Here is an 18,927-nt window from a genome sequence, read left to right as displayed (position 1 = left end):
TTGTATCAATCCCCAATGCCATGCCCTGTGGGAGTCTCAATCCACATTTCTGTGACTCTAAGGGGAAGGCAAGGACTCCTATGATCTCCAGACTCTTGCTTCCACTAGTATTGTTTTTGGCTCACACCAAACTGATGAGATGTGAAGCTCATTTCCTTCCTTACCCTCATTTTCTACTGTAACCTGATTATAAGTAAGGGTCCCACGTGGCCCACTCTTTGGACAGAATTGTATTCAGGATGCACAGTTCCCCAAAGGGTGGTTAACAAGCAATTTCAACCTTTATTTTTATCTCTCCCATCAAACTGAAGAGGGTCTGAATCAGATAGCATAGTTTTATTTCTCCAGATCCTCTTCCTTTCTGGCCAGTTCTCTTTCGCATGTGCTTCTGCACTTTTCTCCTGCCAAACCTTTCCATCTGCCTCCCCGGTTTCCCCTCTTCTCTTTGGTCTTTTAGTCCCTGTTTCTTTATTTCCGACCTTTCTGTGAATTAGGGATGTAAAATAAGATGCAAAAGACAGAACTTGCATTAGAGGGGGTGTGTGTGCCTGTGTGTTAGAGGAAACTTGATTAACTTTTTTTATACTCATCCCCTCTCTAATCTGCCTACGAAAGTACTAATGATAATTTTCTCTGCCCACTTAACTTCTTCTTTTCTGCCACAGTTGTACAAAATAGTCATTAGCATCGAACACTTCACTGGGGATTTGGTGCGAGAAGGGGAGCAGGGAAAAAGCAAGGGTTTCCATCACAAAAATGCAAATCACTGTAAAATGCACTTTCGGCATCTATGCTCTTAGGAGACCTTTCAGCTGCCACCACTGGCGGTTTGCCCCCACATTAGCCCATCTCAACCCATTTTAATGGCTTCTTTATATCACTTGTCTACGCTGATCTCCAGGGTCTCTCCTCAGCTCCTCCCAGGAGCAAACCACAAATTCCACTCCTTGTCTCTGCAATATGGTTCAGCCTGTGAGGAAAGGGGTTGAAAGCCTGGCACTGGAGCCAGACTGCCTGGTTTGAATCTTGCCTCTGTTTACTAGCTGTGTGACCTTGGGAGAGCCTCCTAACTTCTTGCCCTTTAGTTTCCTTATCTGCAAAACGGAGCTAATACTCATACCTTCCTCACTTGGTTGCTGGGGGGATTAACTGGGTTAATGGACTTGAAGTACTGAGGGAGGCACCTGTGGCACAGCAGGTGCTTATGGAGCCTCAGCGTTATGACTTACTTCTTGATTCTTGGGCTCACACGTTACCTTCTAACGGAAGACTTGTCAAAGTCTTTTCCAAACAAAGGCTATTTCCTCCCCAAGAAGAATTTTGCCACCTGTTAATTCTATTTCACTCTGTTGCTTCTGTAAGTGGGTTCAAATCTGGACTCTGCTATTTCTAGCTCCATGATCTTGTGTAGATCCTTCAACCCCTGTGAGTCTCAGTCTCCTCATCTTTAAAGTGGGGACAATAAGGGGATTTATTTCCTGTGAGTGTTAGGATTAAGGGAGATTATACGTGAAGCATCTATGATAAGAATGGTTTATTGAGTTTCAGAGTCCTGGGCACTTTTCGTCACTTCGCTTTTACCAAATACCTACACGAGAACTTGTTTTGGTAAGTGAAAGAAATCTGGAGAGGATTTTTGCTTTTATGAAAAAAGGCAAAAGTGAAAGTTCCGTTCAGCGTTTGTTTTGCAGGGAGCCGCGAGAGATGCTCCACCCACCCCAGGCAGCAAGAGTGGCCCCACCAAGCTCTTTCCCCGGGATCTATGCTCAGCATCTCAGCATCAAGCTCTGAACCACCATAGCTTTGAATTCTGCCTGTGAGCATCTGTGCTTAATCTCCACATATTCTGGGCAGCATCTGTTAGCAAGATGTGTCCTACGGTAACTGATTCTTCAATTTATGTCATTTCAGCTTACAAAGATCTCATTGGAACTCTCTGCTTTCAGATAGCGAGGGGGCACCTGTGACTTCTCAGTGCAGCGACCAACACTCAGGACGTGGCTGACAAATGCTATTGCAGCTCGCCCCAAAGCACTGGGGAATGTGGTTCTTTCTGAAGGACAGGTGCTCCCAGGTAACATATGGTTAGAGTTGAGATCAAGGAACAAGGTGGGCTCGGGCGAGGACAAGATCCCTGTGGGCTGAGAAGACTTCCTGGGGGAGGGAGATGTAATTAGGGAGGATTTGAAATGGGGAACATGGGGAAGAAACTTCAGACAAGAGGGGCCACGTGAGCAAAGGCTGGGAGGTGGTGCTGCACTTTGGTGTGAGGCTGCTCTCCCAAACCACCCTTCTGATGCAGCTGAGTCCACAGGCAGGGGGCAGAGCAGCTGGCCTGGCTGGGCCAGAGGGTTTTCATAGGGGCGGGTGAGTGATCAGAGTAGAATGGAGGAATGTGGAAGGTTCCCTGACAGGCTGAGGTGTTCAGATGTCAATGTTATTATTAATAATAATAACAAAGCAGTAAGAATGAACATCATCTGATGCACTCCGAGGCACCTAGCACTGCAGCACGGGGGCTGGATTCTCTGACTTCTCCCATTTTCCAGATGAATACACTCAGGCTCAAAGAGAGCAAAGACCACACTTCAAATCAGTGCCAAGGTCTGGACTGATTCTCAGGTCCAGCTGATCTCAGTCCAGACCCTTGGTTGTAATGAGAGCCAGCATTCCCCCGGGGTACCCGGCAGCCTCTGTGCATTGACAGGGGTCTCTTTTTATGGACAGTCCTCTCCCAGGATGGGGGGTGTGAAGGACAGTTTTGTCCTCTCTTCCTCCCTGCCTTTTTCTCTCCCCAACTCCCTCTGCACAAGGTCAAAACCAACTGAAGTCTCCCTCAGGCTGTCCTCAGCCCCTCGTTGGGTCTGTCATTCACAGAGTCAAGTTTGATAGTCTTTGTGGGTCCACGTGTCCCAGAGCCCTCCCCCCAGCTTTCCTTGTCTGGACAAGACCAAGCAAGGTGGAGATGGTGGGGGCAGGCGAGGGAGGAGAGGCTCTTTTCCAACAAGAGAGGGGACTGCACCTCCCCAACCCTGCTTTGGCATTTTCTGTACCGGGAATGAGAAACCCAGTGTTGCTATGGAAACTGCCATCCCCTGCTCCCTCTGTCATTGTCTGTGGGCAGTTTCTGTGTGTAAGGTGGATGTGCAGGAGCACCCCTGCTGCACAGGGCGCTGAAATGCAGGAGGAGCATCTCTGCGCGTGGGGACACAGGGGTGGATGGGAGCTGGGAAGGGGGCCCCCCTTGGCCTGGCTCCTTTAAGAGGCAGCACAAAGGGCAGCCGTGGAGCTCGGGCTGCTTCTCTAGAGTGATCCTGGTAATGGTCATTCACATTCGAAAGGCAAAGAGTTTGCAAAGTGCAGTCGGATGGGCTGTTTGGAAAGACCTTGGGCCCTGCAGTGACTGAGACTTGAGCTTGAATACCAGCATTGCTGGCTACTCCAGCTTCCGTTTCTCCACATCTGGAAGATGTGCAACCTCATAAGTGGTCCATGGACCATGACTCTGCCCTTGCCCCCTGCCTGGCGGCTGACTACTTCAGAGACAGCATCCATTTAAGGGGGAGGGGGTCCCTTCTCCTCCCTTCCCCATCTCACCCAATCTCCCTCAAGTAAGCAGTAGGAGCCCCACTTTACAGATGAGGAGACTGAGGCCCAGCCAGGGGAAAGGAGGGCTCACAGTCCACAGAGTCAGGGCAGGGCTGGGGACTGAACCTGGAGCCTTGAGCTCTCCCCACTTCCTGGCAGCCCCTCTCGCTCTTGGCGCTGCTGCTTTAATTTCCAGACACATGACCCGCAGGACTCCCCACCAGCCATGTGCTGAGCCCCCAGTGCTTGATACTGTCATGGGGGGCGGGGGAGGGAGACCAGGCCTGCAGCAGAAACACCTCTCTCTTGACTTTTAATATTAAAATAGAATAAAGTGCTGTGCCTTCTCTGTGGGAAACGAAAAATGGGGGTGGGGAGAAAACCCTCCAGGCCCCAACCTTGACACCCCCTGCCAGCACACCTCTCCTCTCCCAGAAAAGAAATTGTTCCTTCCAGGTGATTTGTTAGCTCTTTCTGGGGCAGAAGAAGGTGGAAAACTAATTTTAACTTCTCAGGGTTTTTTTTTTTTTTAGCTTTTATGTTTTTCAGACGAGGGGTAGAGCATCACGTTTCCCCTAAGTCCACTGAGTTGGGGGAAAAATTGAAGCAAGCAGTTATTTTGCTTCCACCGGCCAGGTCCGACAAATCCCAGTAGGTGGGGATACCCAGAATTTCAAGGTCCTGCTGACGCTCCCCTTCCTCAGAAAAGCTCCTGCTCCTCCCTCCCCCAAATCCAGGGTAAGTGTCACCCTGAGAGTTAGAAGGCTGATGTCAGATGTGTGGATCCCTGAAACCTGGACTTGCTGTGTGGCCTTGGGCAAGTTACTTCCCCTCTCTGTGCCTCTGTGACCTCATTGTTCACAAGGGAATGATAATTGCTGTCTCGCCCACTTCCCAGGGTGGCTGTGAAGGCTCAAAGCAGTGCTGGGCTGATTTCTTCACCCCAGCATTTAGAGGAATGTAGCAAAACTGGGGAGGGTCCCACAGGAGTTATCAGCATGGGACTGGGGCCCCCTAGTTCATCTGCTGGAGGACAGAGAGATCCGGCACTGTGTTGTACTCAGCCCAGTGCCTGGCACACAGAGGGTCTTTAATACACATTTATGAATGACGAATCAATGAGAGTTCCCATTGGGAACAGTGACAAAGGTTAGCCTGGAGAAGGGGTTCATGGGAAATTGGCTAATCAACTTCCAGGCAGCAGAACGGGTGTGATGAGCCATGGAGAAGAGATGCTTAGAGACAGGTCCTGGGGACAAGCGAGCAGACACTATAAGAGGAAAGATTACAATTCCATACGAGGGCCTTGGGGAAGTGAGCTTGCATGAAGCAGTGTGTCTGGGTACGGCCGAGAAACAGCTAAGTTTTATGAAGTCCTTGCTGAGAGGCTGTGAAGGTTAAGAGTGAGGACCCAGTGTCTGGAGCCAGACAGCCTGGGTTTGAATCTTGGCTCTGCCACTAACCAGCTGTGTGAGTTCCTTCCCGTCTCTGGGTCTCAGTTCCCTCATCTGTAAACTAGAGATGATAACATTATCTAACTGACGAGTAGCTGTGAGGATTACGGCACGTGCATACACATACACACATGTATCGATCCCAGAAGAGAGCCTTGCAAATAGTGTTTAGTAAGTGCTGTGTGAGTGTTGGCCAGTATCATTACTTTCCCTTAGTCCTGAGCTACTTGGTTTCATTTATTTATTTTTTTAATATAGTTTTGAATTTTTCATTATTCATTTATTTTTAACTTTTCCCCTTAATGGAGGTACTGGGGATTGAACCCAGGACTTTGCGCACACCAAGCACACGCTCTACCACTAACCTATCCCCCCAACCCCCTACTTGGTTTTGTTTATTCTTCACAATGATCCTATGAGAGGTGCTGTTATCATCCCCCTTTTCCAGATGGGCAAACTGAGGCTCATGAAGGTTCAGCACTGTGTCTGAGGTCACCTATCTCGAAAGTGGCAGCACCAGAACTTGAGCCCAGCTCTGCCCACCCAGAAGCCTGCACTCCTAAAATCTGCAATGCTTCTCTCATCCCCTGCCCTACCTGAGGGGGACCCCGCCAAGCCCCCATTTCCCAGCCCAGGAGACAGAAGCCCAGAAAGAACAAGGTCATGGCTCAAAGTCATCCAGAGGCGGAGCTCAGGTTTGGCTCCAAAGCCCTTAGGCTTGCTTTCCACCGTGCACACTTTCTAACCACGGAGCTGATTGAGGTCAGAATGGGCTGCTTAGAGGGGAGCCAGTGGCTGCCTGTTGCCGGGTCCAGGCCAGCACAGGAGGGACAGGCCGTTGGGGAGTATGCTGAGATTCAAGATGGTAGATCTGCTCCCTCACAGCCCTAAGGTTGGATGATCGCATGAGAGGATGGACGTCGAAGCTCTCCAGGAGGTGACAGTGGGACACATGTGACAGAGGTGAGAAAGCCTATAAACATTGCTCTAGCTGTTACTGCCAGCCGGGCCGGAAGAGCCCAGATTCCCATCGATGGGAGAGCAGGATGTCCCATAGACAGTCCGGATCATTTCTTCTCTCCCCTCCCCTTGTCTCCCTCTGTGTCTGTCCGTGTTTTTGTCCTCCCCTCCCCCTGTCCGTCTGTCTCCCATCCTCCTCCCCTCCTTCTTGAGAAAATGAATCATGCCCCACTCGCCAGCAGCGCTCAGCCAAGATGAGTAATTAATCCTCCATCTTTCTTATCTGGTTCTCTCAGATTTTGTTACTTTTGGCCAAAGCATATTCAAAGACATGTGATACCTAGAGTAAGCTCCAGAGTTTAACTGAGTTTCTCTGCATGAAAATGTGTAACATTCTAAAGGTCATCTTAGAAAAGGAATGACTGGATCCGTGCAACGCCACATCAGCACGATTGCCTTGTCAACGTAAGAAACTGGGGCAAAAATAGATAATCTAAGAGTTATTTACTCATCGTGGTCAGGCATAAGCTATTTATCTTTTCTGGAATTGAGTTAAAACTGCTCCCAAGGATCCTGGAAGCAATTTCAGACAAGGATTTCAGACAAGGATCCTGATATAAAGGATGGAATAAAAGATAATAATAGGAAGTCGTGCTGGCTTCAAGGTTTCTTCAATAGAGATTCGATGAACTGGAGGAGTCTGGAGATATGCGGCTTTCATCGAGACGCATAATACATCTATTCTTTCTTTCTCTCTTCCTTTCATTCATTCAGGATCGCGGGTTTATTCTAGGCCCTGGGCATACAAAGGAGATGGACAGAGACGCTGTTGGAGAACAGGGACATGTCCCTGCCCTTGTGGAACTCTGGTCCTGGGGAGGATAGGCTGAGTAAACTGGAAGTTAAGATGAAGTGTACAGAATACTATGACGAGGACATGTGGGGACCATGGGGGCTGGTGGAGGGGCCCGTGAGCTGGCCCTGGGTGAGGCACTGCCCCAGACAGGCTTAGAGTCAAGAGTGACTGATGGCACGTGGAGCTCAGCTGACAAAACCCAGCCTTGTGGGTGTGACCCTTGGAATGGCCTGGGAACAGGATGGGTTTTATTTTTTATTTATTTATCTGTTTATTTATTTTTAAATGGAAGGACTGGGGATTGAACCCAGGACTTTGTGCATGCTGAGCATGAGCTCTACCACTGAGCTATGTTCCGCACCCCGGGTGGGCTTTAGAGATGGGAAGGGAGACCACTGGCGGAGTGGATGGCACCAGCCAAGCCAAGGAGATGGCCACACGCAGAGCGTTTTAAGAGGCTGTAAGAATGCTGGGAGAACTGTAGCAGAAGTTCATTTAGGAGACTAGCAGGAGAAGGGGTTGGTAAGGGTGTGGGGGGCCTCCTGAGGGTGGTGGGGAGCCTCGGGGGGCTTCTGAGCCAGAAAGCAGCATGGGCAGAGGGGCAGTCTGCCTGGCTTCTCGCAGATCAGTGCAAAGGCTGGTTCCAGCTTGGGAAACGTAAACCTGACCAGGTGGAAGGCTTGCCCCTGCTCGCCATCTGTTGAAGAACAGTCACATCGGTGCCACCTGGCTTCCCGGGGGAGACAGCATCTGGGAGGCAGAGAGCGCTCCTCTGGGGGAAGATGCTTGATTGGGCCCCATCATGATTTATTCAGTAGCAACAGACACCTGCAGCCTGGGGCCAGCGCTGGCCTTGGTCGTTCTGCAGGACTGGCTCTGGATGCACGTATCTGTCTCTTTGGATAACCAGGGCATGGGGGGTGGGAGACAGAGGCCAGCCCAGAGGGAGCAGCCTCCTCCCGCTTCCAGCTGGTAGGTGGGGATCGGGGAGGTGGGGGGAAGAGGATGTGTCCAGCTCCCCCGGTGGTGAGCACTGCCTGCTGCTAGGGGGTGCCGCTGCCAGGGTCCTGCTTCCGGTATGGTCCCCAGGAGCTCTTCTAGGCTCTCCACGAGATTCACCATTCCTAGTAATCCCAAACGGAACTCACCGCCGTCGACACTCTGCAGACCCTGCTCACGTCGTATGAGTGTGCCCAAGCCCACACATGTGTGCATACATGTGCACGCTGTGTGCTTGCAAACTACAGGTGAGCTGGGTTTTCACAAATCCAAACTAGCATCATGATAACGTTGACTGAGTAATGGCAAACCGTCACTAGTAAAAACCAGCCAGCATTTGCACACCACACAGTACTTTTCTAGAAGCTGCTTGTATCTATATTGTCCCTGTTGGTCTCATCAGAATCCTGAGCAGCAGAGAGGGCAGGTGGTAGGTGGCCCAGAGAAAGGTCAGCCAGCTAGTTAATGACTGAACAAGGAGAGGCCAGATCTGTTTGACCCCATGTTCATGTTAGAGTTTGAAGAGATGAAGGTCTTCCATTATCTGTCCTCAGAGACATGGCTTATACTTCTGCAGGCCATCTGAGCCGTTTTTAACACTGCTAATTTAATGATCATTTTCTTTAAAAAATTGTTTGTATTCAGCTAATGGTTTACTAGTAAGGTGGGAACTCAGTAGCTGGTCAAGGTTAAGATTGTCCACTCAATGTTGCTATTAGCCCAACTTTGAATTTTCATCCTGTACAACACAACCTAACGCTGTTTCCCGACTGTGTGCCACACTCCTGGGATGTGGGCCCCTCCCCAGCCCAGCTGGGCCACTCAGTTTCCCTAATGACAATAATCTTTTTTTTTTTTTTATAAAACAGACCCTAAACTAAGCACTTTGCAGGCATGATCTCAATGAATCATGATGACAAACCTATAAAGTGGGTATGGGTGTTATTCCCAATTTGCAGATGAGGAAACAAGTTCAGAGAGGCCCAGTGACATACCTAGAGTGGTGGTGCTGAGAGCCACACCCAGGCTGTCTGTCCCCAGCACCCGGGAGAGTATCCACTAAGCTTTACGCCCTTTACTCTAGCATTGCTGCCCCAGCAGGGCTCCTACTCTACTGCCAGGACCCCAGGTGGGAGGATCACGGACGTGGGAAGTGGCCGGGCAGGGATGGTGAGCTCTGGCTCGCAGCAGTGGCCACCCAAGTCTGGGGCAACTGGGCGATTGACCTACATTAGGCTCCCCATCATGGCTGCTCCCTCCAGCTCCTCGTCACAGTCCTTAATTATGAACTAACAGTGGTTCCCAAGTGGAGGGAGGGAGGGAGGGATGGGTGGCAGAGTGAGCTTCCAGATGGCCCTTCTGGCGAGCGTGGGCTTCATCTGGTCTTTATGTAAGAGTTGCTCCGCTTCCCAGATTGCCTTTGAGGCAGACGTTTAAACACTTGTTTTGTGTTTATGATACAGAGGAAGAAATTAAAAGGCCCCCAGGGGAAAATGAGGAAGGAAAAAGCCAGGAGTGATTCTGGGGGCTTGTCAGGCAAGAGGGAGAGAGAAACCAGGTCTGGGACCGGTTTCAAGATGACAGAGAGCAGGTGGCTTCCCTGGGCTTGGGCGGAGAGATCCAGGACTCCATGGTCACGAGCCGGGAGGAGCGTGCGCATCCTTCTGGTGACACAACAGAACAAGAAACTGCTGATGACTGAGGGCCTGCTGTGTGCTCAGCCCTGAGCTAGCCTTTATGAACTCTCTCTAATTCTCAACTTGCTGGTTTTACAGATGGGGAAACTGAGGCTTGGGGTGGCTCAGGGACTCGGCCAAGGTCAGACTGTCTGACAGCAAGACTGTTGGAAGTTTTCCCCACCTGGACCGCCTTCACCCATTCAGTCCCGCCTCCTGCAGAAACCTCCGCAGACAGCCCAGCCTCCAGGAACTTCTTGGCATCGCGGCTTTGGAATTGGGTATCTTACTGCGTCTGAACTTCTGTTGCCCTAGAACTATTCCTAGGCTCCCGGAATCTGTTGCAAGAGGCTTTGAGATTCTCTCTAAGGCATCCCCACCTCTGCTGAACACTTGCCGAACAGGGAGTGAGCCCGTTGCACGGCTGGGCAGAGTGGGAGGCTGGGCTTTTCTCCGTTATATAATCTCCTAACGGATAGCACCAAGGCTTCTCTTTTCTTGTCTGCACACTTCGGGGCGAGCACAGCTTCAGAGTTGGCAGGAGCACCGCATGGGAGATCGCAAGGGTGTACAGTCACCATCTCTTTTTGCAGATGAAACTGAGGTCTGGAATGTAGGCGGTGTGCCCAAGGTCACACAGCGAGTTGGGAACTGAGCTGGAACTAGACTCAGGCCCGATTCCTAGCCCAGCAGCCCCCTTCCTTGGTCTAGCCTCGGATCTTGCTCCGCTGGGCAGATTTAGATGCTCCCTCCTCAGTGCTCCCACGCAATGTGCACGGACCTCCACACAAGCTCTAGTATCACTACCCGTTTTGGGGTCTGTTTTCACAGTGAACTCAGGCATTTGGAGAGCAGGGGCTGCCTGCAAGGGGTCTGGCCCAGAGAGGGCACCAGGAGATGCTGGAGAAAGGCTGGGGGGAGGGGACGTGGGGGAGGGAGCAGGGAGGGGGATCCTCAGGGGAAGGTATGGGGCCACCACCTTGAGGAGTCTCCTGAGACACCCTGTCATCAGGGTAGAGTCAAAAGGGACTCTTTCCTGGCCATCTTTGAGCAGGAAGTTGTCTGAATGTGGCTTTGTGATAATCATGGCAATACTCAGAGCCCACAGATAAAATCTGCTTTATTTGATCCCAAGTGCTTGTTGCATTTGATCCGCATGAACAGGTAGGCAAGGAATCATATTATCCCAATTTTGTAGAGGAGGAAACTGACATTCAACAAGGCCCCACTATCAGCCAGAGACAGAGTGTGACTGAGAGCAGCTTGAACTCACACCTCCTGGTGTGCAGCCCAAAGTTACTTCTGCCTGGACATATCCTATTCACCATTCATTCATTTATTCTTGCCTTCACTTCTTAACTTACCCATTCCCACTCTCAGGAGCTTGCTTGCTTCCCTGTGGATGCACCATGCACATGCCTGCCTCAGAGCATCTGTACTTGCTGTTTCTTCTGCCTAGAATGCTCTTCCTGCAGAGGGTCATCTGGCTGGCCCCCTTGCCTCATTCTGCAGAAACGCACCTTCCTGAACTCCTGTCCACAGTAGAGCCTCATCACTCTCTCTCACATGCCTGCCCCATGTCCTCTGTCTTCAAAGTACTAATTACTCACTGACTTTTTTTTATTGTATTATATATTTACTATATTACAGTTACTATGTTTATCCTATGTTATAGCGATTGACTATCCCCTCTTCGTTCTACAACATCAGCTCGTTGGGACCAGAATTTTGCCTGTTTGGTTCTCCATTCTGTCTCCAGCAGGTAGATCAGTGCCTGGCATGTAGCAGATGCTTGAATATATTTGTATTTACTGACTAGATGAGCACCTATTATGTGCCATACCCTGCTCTGGATAATGGCAGGCCCAAGTGGGCTTCCATGTAATGGCTCTCTTAGCCTTTGTGGCGGAGCCTACTGGATGACCCTCCAATGTCAGTTCTCTTCTTTTTCCTTACAGAATCCCAAATTTAGCAGGATACAAGATCACTCAGAATAAAGGACATCTTTTCTAGTCTTCCTTGTAGCCTGGCATAGCCATGTGACTCAATTCTGGCCAATTTTTAGGAGATATCCTTAGAGAAAAGGAGCATGCCCTTCTTCACCCCGTCTTCTGCTTATTAGATTGTGAAGTGATGGCTAGCCTTGAGCAGCCATTTTAGACCATGAGGATGAGATGGAGCCCAGGGATGGTGGAAGAGAAAGCTAGAAGCAGCCTGGATCTCTGGCCCTGTAAAACATCAGCCCTCTCACCTCCAGAATTCATTGACTCGAACAAGAAGCAAACTCTCTGGTTTAATCCACTTTTCTTTTGGGTTTTCTATGGCTTATAGTTGAATAATCCTAATGCAGCCTTGGATGAAAGGGGGAGAAAGTAGGAGAAAGTGGCTAGAAGACATTTTCCCACATGGAGTGAGATGGCCCCATGGCCCAGCAAAGAGGCAGAAGTTGTAGCTGTAAGGTATGTGGATCAAGGCTGTGGAATGGGACAGGACGTGCTGGCTTCGCAGGTAAATTGACTATGGTAGCAGTCACTGGGTCTCCACACATTTACCTTTTCATTCATTTACTCCATATCCCACCATTCTCTCGGGAGGTGCAGTCACTCATCTATTCACCCAATAGAACCTCCACGAGGCAGATACCCCGAGGCTGGGGTGTGAGTTTGAGCCAGGCAGAGAAGCACTTTGTAACTGAAACTTCTCCTGTGGATGAGAAGCAGACCCGCCTCTGAGCTCCAGGGCTTGGCATTCATTGTGGCATCTCTGAGAAGTGGTCACATTCTGGTTTTTTTGGTATTTTTAATGGAGGTACTGGGGGTTGAACCCAGGACCTCGTGCACACTAAGCATATGCTCTACAACTGAGCTATACCCTCCCCCGGTCACATTTGAGACTGCAGGAGCATGTGGTTCCTGGGGGAAGGGCACAGGGCCCTCCTTTTCCCCCTTATTCTTCCTGTGGCCAGGCAGGGTGTTCTCTCACTCCCTCCCCTAAAAGAGAGCAAGGAGAAAGATTTTTTAAGCACGCCAACACACTCATTATGTCATGAAAGTTGGCTGGTATTAGCAAGACAAGGGTTTCACGTGTCTCGTAGCCTCTGAAGAATCTGTAAGACGTAAAGCCTGTGCTTAGAACACAAGGCTAAGAATATTCTAGAAGACACTCAGGAACTCATAGTTCTTGTACATCTTTTCCAAAATTGCGCCAGGATCCCAGGGGAGGGTGGGGTTAAAAAGATCACAGGACTTGGTGGGGTGGGGTGAGCAGGAAGAAGGAATTGAGAAGCAGAAGGGACACTCAAACTGTCTTCTATGGCGTCCTTGATCTGGAACAAAAAGCGACTTGGTGAGAAAAATTAGTACTCATTGGATGTTCATGTTTGGCTCAGAAGAACCTGGGTTTTCTTTCTGGTATTGGATGAGCCTGTGCATCCTTGCAGACACTGTGGTCAAAACTGAGGGTTATAAGACAAAAAGCAAACGGATCTATTTCTGTTGTCTTTTGTTATATAACAAACCATCCCAAAACTTGGTGGCTTAAGATAAAAATGGTTTTACAATTCCTCATGCTCTCTGGTAGGCCGGACGGGGCTCCTACTTCACGTGGACTAGACCAGAGGAGTGCCAGGGGCCAGCCAAGGGACGAGATAGACCGGACACACGTGCAGCTGCATTCTGCTTGGGGCTGGAAGGTTCTAGAAGGGCTGGTCACCTGGACGCTCATCCTCCACATGGCCTTTGTCACTATCTGGTCTCCCATTCCCCTAGGACAGCCTGGGTTTCCTTACGACATGGTGGCTGGATTCTGAGAGAGTGAAAGCAGAAACTTCCAGGCCTCTCAAGGCCAAGCCCTGGACGTGGCACAGAGTCACTTGTGCCACATTCTGACGTTCAAAGCAGGTCACACTGGCACGCAGTCCCCCCGACTCCAGTAGGGTGGAAATCAACAACTCTTGCTGGGAGGGATCGTAGGTGGCCCTATTTGCAGACAAACTTCCTCAAGAACTTGATAGGGATCATGGCACTCAGATGAAAAAGATATGATTCACACAAATCTGGCTTATGCACAACTTTAGGGAAGCTTGTTTAGAGTGTAGAGCGAGGCTCACTGTCCCTCTGCGTGGGGCTGGAGCTGGGATTCTGCACAGCTGGCTCGGCCTGTCTTCCACTACTCTGCTTTCCTCTTTTTCAAACAACCCCAGTGGCTGGAGGTCGCAAAAAGGAAAGAGAAATATACCAAAGCCACTGTCATTAGCATCCTGGAACATCAGATTCTATTTCTGGCAGATCCGAGGTAGCTGGCAAACCTCTACCCCCTGCTTCCCCGCTCAGCACTCGGAGGTAATGAGCGCACTGTATTATGTGGCATTAGCAGAAGTGCCGGGTGCCGACCAGGAGCGGAAATAGACTCCCTGCAATCTCTGCACCTGGGGCTTGGGGTTGGGCTCTGGCTCAGGGGAAGGCAACTCACACTGATTGAGTGCCTACTGTGTGCCAAGTGCTGCTCAGTGTGTCTGGTCCCTGCTTTCATTTTGAGCCTCCTCTTGTGCTGTTTTGCAGCCAATCTGGGTATATTTCTGTTCTGTGAATGAGCCACTCTTTCTCCTCCAGGCCTTTGCATGTCCTGTTCCCTCTGCTTGAAACACTCTTCCTCTGATAAACTCCAATGCATTCCTCAAATCTCAGGCTCTCTCCCTTCTCTGCTAGACTGTAGGCTCTAGCTCAGTGTTTTGTGTTTGTTGAATGACTGGATGATGGAATGAATGAGCCCTCCCAATAGCCCATTTGACAGATGAGGCAACTGAGGTAGTTGCCATCAAGCAGAGAACTAGCTTGTCCAAGGTCAAGATAAGGTGAGAGGCAGAGACAGGATTTGAGTGCAAGATTGTTTGGTGGCTAAGTCTGTGTCCTTCCTACCACATCTGGCTCATAAGGGTGAATAAAGGGGTGGACCATGGTGATGGGGGGTGGGGGCACAGGGTGCTGATGGAAGAAGTGAGAGCCAAGGCACCTCTCTGCCCCATTGCTCAGGGAGTAATGCTGGAGATGGAGGTGGAACCTGGGACCAGGCCACCAAGTTGCACAGAGTTCGGCTGAGCCTCTGTGAATCTGGCCTCCTCAGTTTCTCTTGAATGGAGGGTTTACAGGCACTCCTCTGTAGACAAGAGGTCCTAGGCCAGTGGCCAAGCTGGCTGTCAGAATCCCGAGGGCTGTGCTAACTCCCAGGGGCTTTGGCCCCCTCTGGTTAAAGGGGCCCAGGGCAGATTCCCACTCAGAATCAGAAGGTGTTACCCTCAGAAGGGCAGTCAGAAGGCTGTACTGAAGGGAACTTCCTACGACAGAGTGAGCACTGGCTTCAGAGTCCCAGACAGGCTCAGGCTCCCAGTGAGAGCTGAGTGACCTTGGCCCAGTTAGTTCACCTTTCTGAGCCTCAGTTTCCTCGTCTAGAAAATGGGGATACTAAGGCTTGCTGAGAAAGTGAAATGAGTTCATTGTGCAGCACACTTAGAACAGGACCTGTGCCCCCAACTTGAGCCTGGCCTAAGGGAAGCAGTTGATAAATATCAGACCGGAAGTCCTATCCAGCCTCAGTTTCTCCTTCACATGTTTCCTGGGGCTGTGGGAGGATCAGATGTGATAGAGGATGGAGAAGACACCTGCGGAGTCCTGTCCAAAGGACAAAGCTAAAGGAAGTTGGGTTGCCATCTGAAGTGTCTCCATCTGGACCACACCAAGCCAAGGTCAAGGGGCCCAATAAACATCTAGAGATGAGCAGAAGTTCTGTGAGCTTGGGAGATGATGATGATGACAATGACGATGATGACAGATATGACGACAGAGACGATGATGGAGGAAATGATGGAAGTGATGATGATGGAGATGATGATGGAGAGGGAGATGATGATGGAGAGGGAGATGATGATGATGATGGAGGAGACAGTGAAGACAATGATGACGATGATGATGATGATGATGAAGGGTGGGTGCATAGATGAGAGGGCCTGTGATAGCACATTCAAGCCAAGCCTTAAGAAGCCAACAGCGTATCCTAAAAGGATCAAAAGACTAGTTGTTCAAAGACCTAGATATTTTACAGTTCAAGTTCTGCCTCTTACTAATCAAGTGACTTTGGGTAAGGCACCGCACGTTTCTGAGCTTCAGTTCTGTCATTTGTAAAATGGGACAAAAACCCTTCCCTGCTTACTTCACAGGGACCCTACATGGAGATCATGGCCATGATCTTCTTCATACACACAGGCAGCTGTGGTTGTTGCTCTTGCTGTTGCTGAGAGCAAATTCTACCCACAGGCAGCCACTGCCATCAAACAGACTTAATTCCAGTGCAAATTCTGTCACTTCCTTGCCCAGGTGTCTTTAAGCCATTTGGGTCCCTCCCAGCCTCAGTTTTCCCATTTACAAATGAAGCTCCTATTGCCACCTCCACATAGGGTTGTGGCCTGGTTAAAATGGGTTCCTGTAGTTTCAGGGACCAGCCCAGTGCCTGTAAGGAGTAGGGGGCTGCCTAAATAGTCCTTATTATGATTAAAGTCTCTGGTCCACCCTGGTTGTTTCTTTTCTGGCTACACCCTCAGTTTGGCCCAATCTAGTAGAATGATCACGTCCTCCTGGTCATCACTGCTCCCTGAAAAAAAAAGTCACCAAGGGCTGCCCTGTAGGGTTGTACAGGTTGCTCACTGCTCAAGGGCACTCAGCTAAGGAAATTTAGCTTGTGCTTTTCCCCTCGCAAATCTGTGAGCCTCAGAGAGGGGCTGCCTTTGCCTGGAGGAGGTCCCTTTTTCAAATCTGCATAAAAACTACATACACTAGAAAGCCTCAAGTTACTTTGTAGAGGGAGTCATCCGGCTTAGAAGTGTGGAATCAGATAGGGCCTCAGAGAGGCTCTGACCCAATATCCTTGCTGCCAAGAAGAGAAAACTGGTCACTATTAATTCAGTCACTCATTTATTGAAATTTTACTGGACACCTATGTGACAAATACCATCTCTATGCTTGGCAAGAGGCAGAAGTGGTCAGATGAGGGCGAGGGCAGAGGGTGTGGCTGATGCAACTGTGTTCTTGCAGAACTTTGGCCTGGAGGACACCCTTATGTCCTTATAACTCCGCCTCCAGGGATGTTCAGCAAGGTCCTGTAATGCCAGGTGTGGTGCCAGTTTGCACCCACCAGCTGTTCTCTGCACTAACTGGCGCCTGACTCCATGCCCCTGAACAAGCTGGGCTTACGCAGCTAGTGACCCACTGACTTCTGCTGAAAGTTCAAGGCTGATTCATGGTCTACTTTTTTTTTTAAATGGAGATACTGGGGATTGAACCTAGGCCCTTGTGCGTGCTAAGCATGTGCTCTACCACTGAGCTGTACCTTCTGCCCTCAAGGTCGATTCAAATTGGGACCCGAGACCCAGTTAGGGGCTGTGGGGACCTGGCTGGTGTGTTCAAGCAGGAAAGAGCACTGTGCTAGGAGTCAGACCTGGGCTCTGGATCTAGCCTGCCATTAACATGTGTTGAACTTGGACAAGCCACAAACCATCTCCTTGTCTGCAAAATCGGAAGTGTGAGCCATATGACACCTAAGGTTTTGCCAACTCTGACCTTCTGGTCAGTGGTTCCCAAAGTTTGGCAGGGGAATTACCAGGAGGGCTGGTTCAAACCTGCCCTAGAGCTTCAGGCTCAGTGCGTCTGGGATGGGACTTGTATTTCTCACAAGTCCTGGATGGTGCTGATGCTCGGTCCAGGGACTCTACTCAGACGACCCCTGCTCTAGCAACCCTGGCTGCACATAAGAATCACTTGGGAGAGCTTTACGCAGTGCGGATATCAGGCCCAAACCCAGAGCAATTAAATCAGCGTCTCTTAGTGGGAGTCTGGGCTTTGTTATTGTTTAAAATCTCCTCAGGGTGATTACCAGAGATAGGAGCCACTGTTCTAGAAAAGTGGCCAGGGATGCAAGTGCACATTGATTGGGCCAACGCCTGATTTCCCTCTGGAGAAATGTCTCTCGGATCCCAAGTCAGCCCCCCATGAGCCTCAGTTTCCCCTCCTGTAAGTGGTGCTATTAGGACTAAAATGAAACTGCCTCGCTGTGCCTGCCCCCCACCTCCCTCTCGTCTCCAAGGAGAGCTTGTACATTTCTTCTGCTCTGAGGCTGTTCAGCTGAGCACAATTCAATAAGCATTTATTAAAAACTCACAATGTGCAAGATGCTGTCCTTAATGATGAGGGAATACAAAGATGAATGAGGCTCGGTCCTCTCTCTGAGGAGCTCACGTGCAAGGGGGGGTGATGAGGCATGTGTCCAAAACGTGAGGCAGGATTTCCCAGAGGCCACAGCGGAAGTCCTCATGATGAAGCCACTGTATGCAAGGCCCCCCAGCGTGAGACCCTTTATACATCTTATCATGTTCCCAACAAGCCATGAAGTAGCTACTTTTGCAACATCCACTTTACAGATGAAAAGGCTTAAAAGGCTGGTCAGTTACCCACAGTGCAAGAGCCAGCCGGCTTTTTTTTTTTTTTTTTTTTTTTTTTTTCCACTACAGGAGTCCCAGAGGAGGATGAGATTCTCACCATTAGAAAGTTGAGGAGGCTTTGTGGGGAGAGGTGTGGATATTATGTTTTGAAGGTGTCTAGAAGTACAAAGGGTAGTTTAGAGGAGAAGGTTTCCCAGATAGAGGAATCGGCATACACAAAGGAGGGAAACCCCAGTTTCTTTAGGAACCCAGAAGTGGTTTAATTTTGCTGAAATGCAGGCTGATGGTGGGGCTTGGTGGGACTCAGAACCTGGTTGGCCTTGCTGAATATACTTGGGCTAAGCAGTTTAGATTTTATAACTGAAGCAATGGGGAGCTATTGAAAATTTTTGAGCAGGAGGTGGCATTTTTAAAAAAAAGATGAAAGTCGTTATGGGTTATGGGAGAGGAGGGTGACAGAGAGCCCAGTAAGGAAGGAGATGGCTACAAGAAATGGTTCACATGAGATGGTGGAGTAAATGGGGGGGGGAGGCCAGGGAAACAAGCACTCGTGGGAGGTGCACTGTCACCACGTGAAGCTTCTTCGGGCATCAGTCAGTCCCTGATGCGCACCTGCTTATTGACTGAGCCACTCTGCGCAGGGGAGGGGGTGGCAGGTGGTTCTCCTGGGGCCCCGCAGCTCCCCACACAGCTCCCCTCAAGATGGGGATATGGCCAGTGGAGCATGACCCATTCAGGGTACAGAACGCAGCTGAAGCAGCAGGTAATGGGTCCCTGGGCCAGCTCAGAGCTGGCCACCTGCCATGTTTCCAGGATAGGGGAGGAGGAAATGGCCCAGTGGCCTAAGTCCTCCTGACCCCAGCTTTCCAGGTGAAGCGTACCACCCTGCCCGTCTCCCACTGCCAAGTT

The sequence above is a fragment of the Camelus dromedarius genome, chromosome 11 (genome assembly GCF_036321535.1).
Source record: "Camelus dromedarius isolate mCamDro1 chromosome 11, mCamDro1.pat, whole genome shotgun sequence".
NCBI lineage: Eukaryota > Metazoa > Chordata > Mammalia > Artiodactyla > Camelidae > Camelus > Camelus dromedarius.
This window is presented reverse-complemented; position numbering follows the sequence as displayed.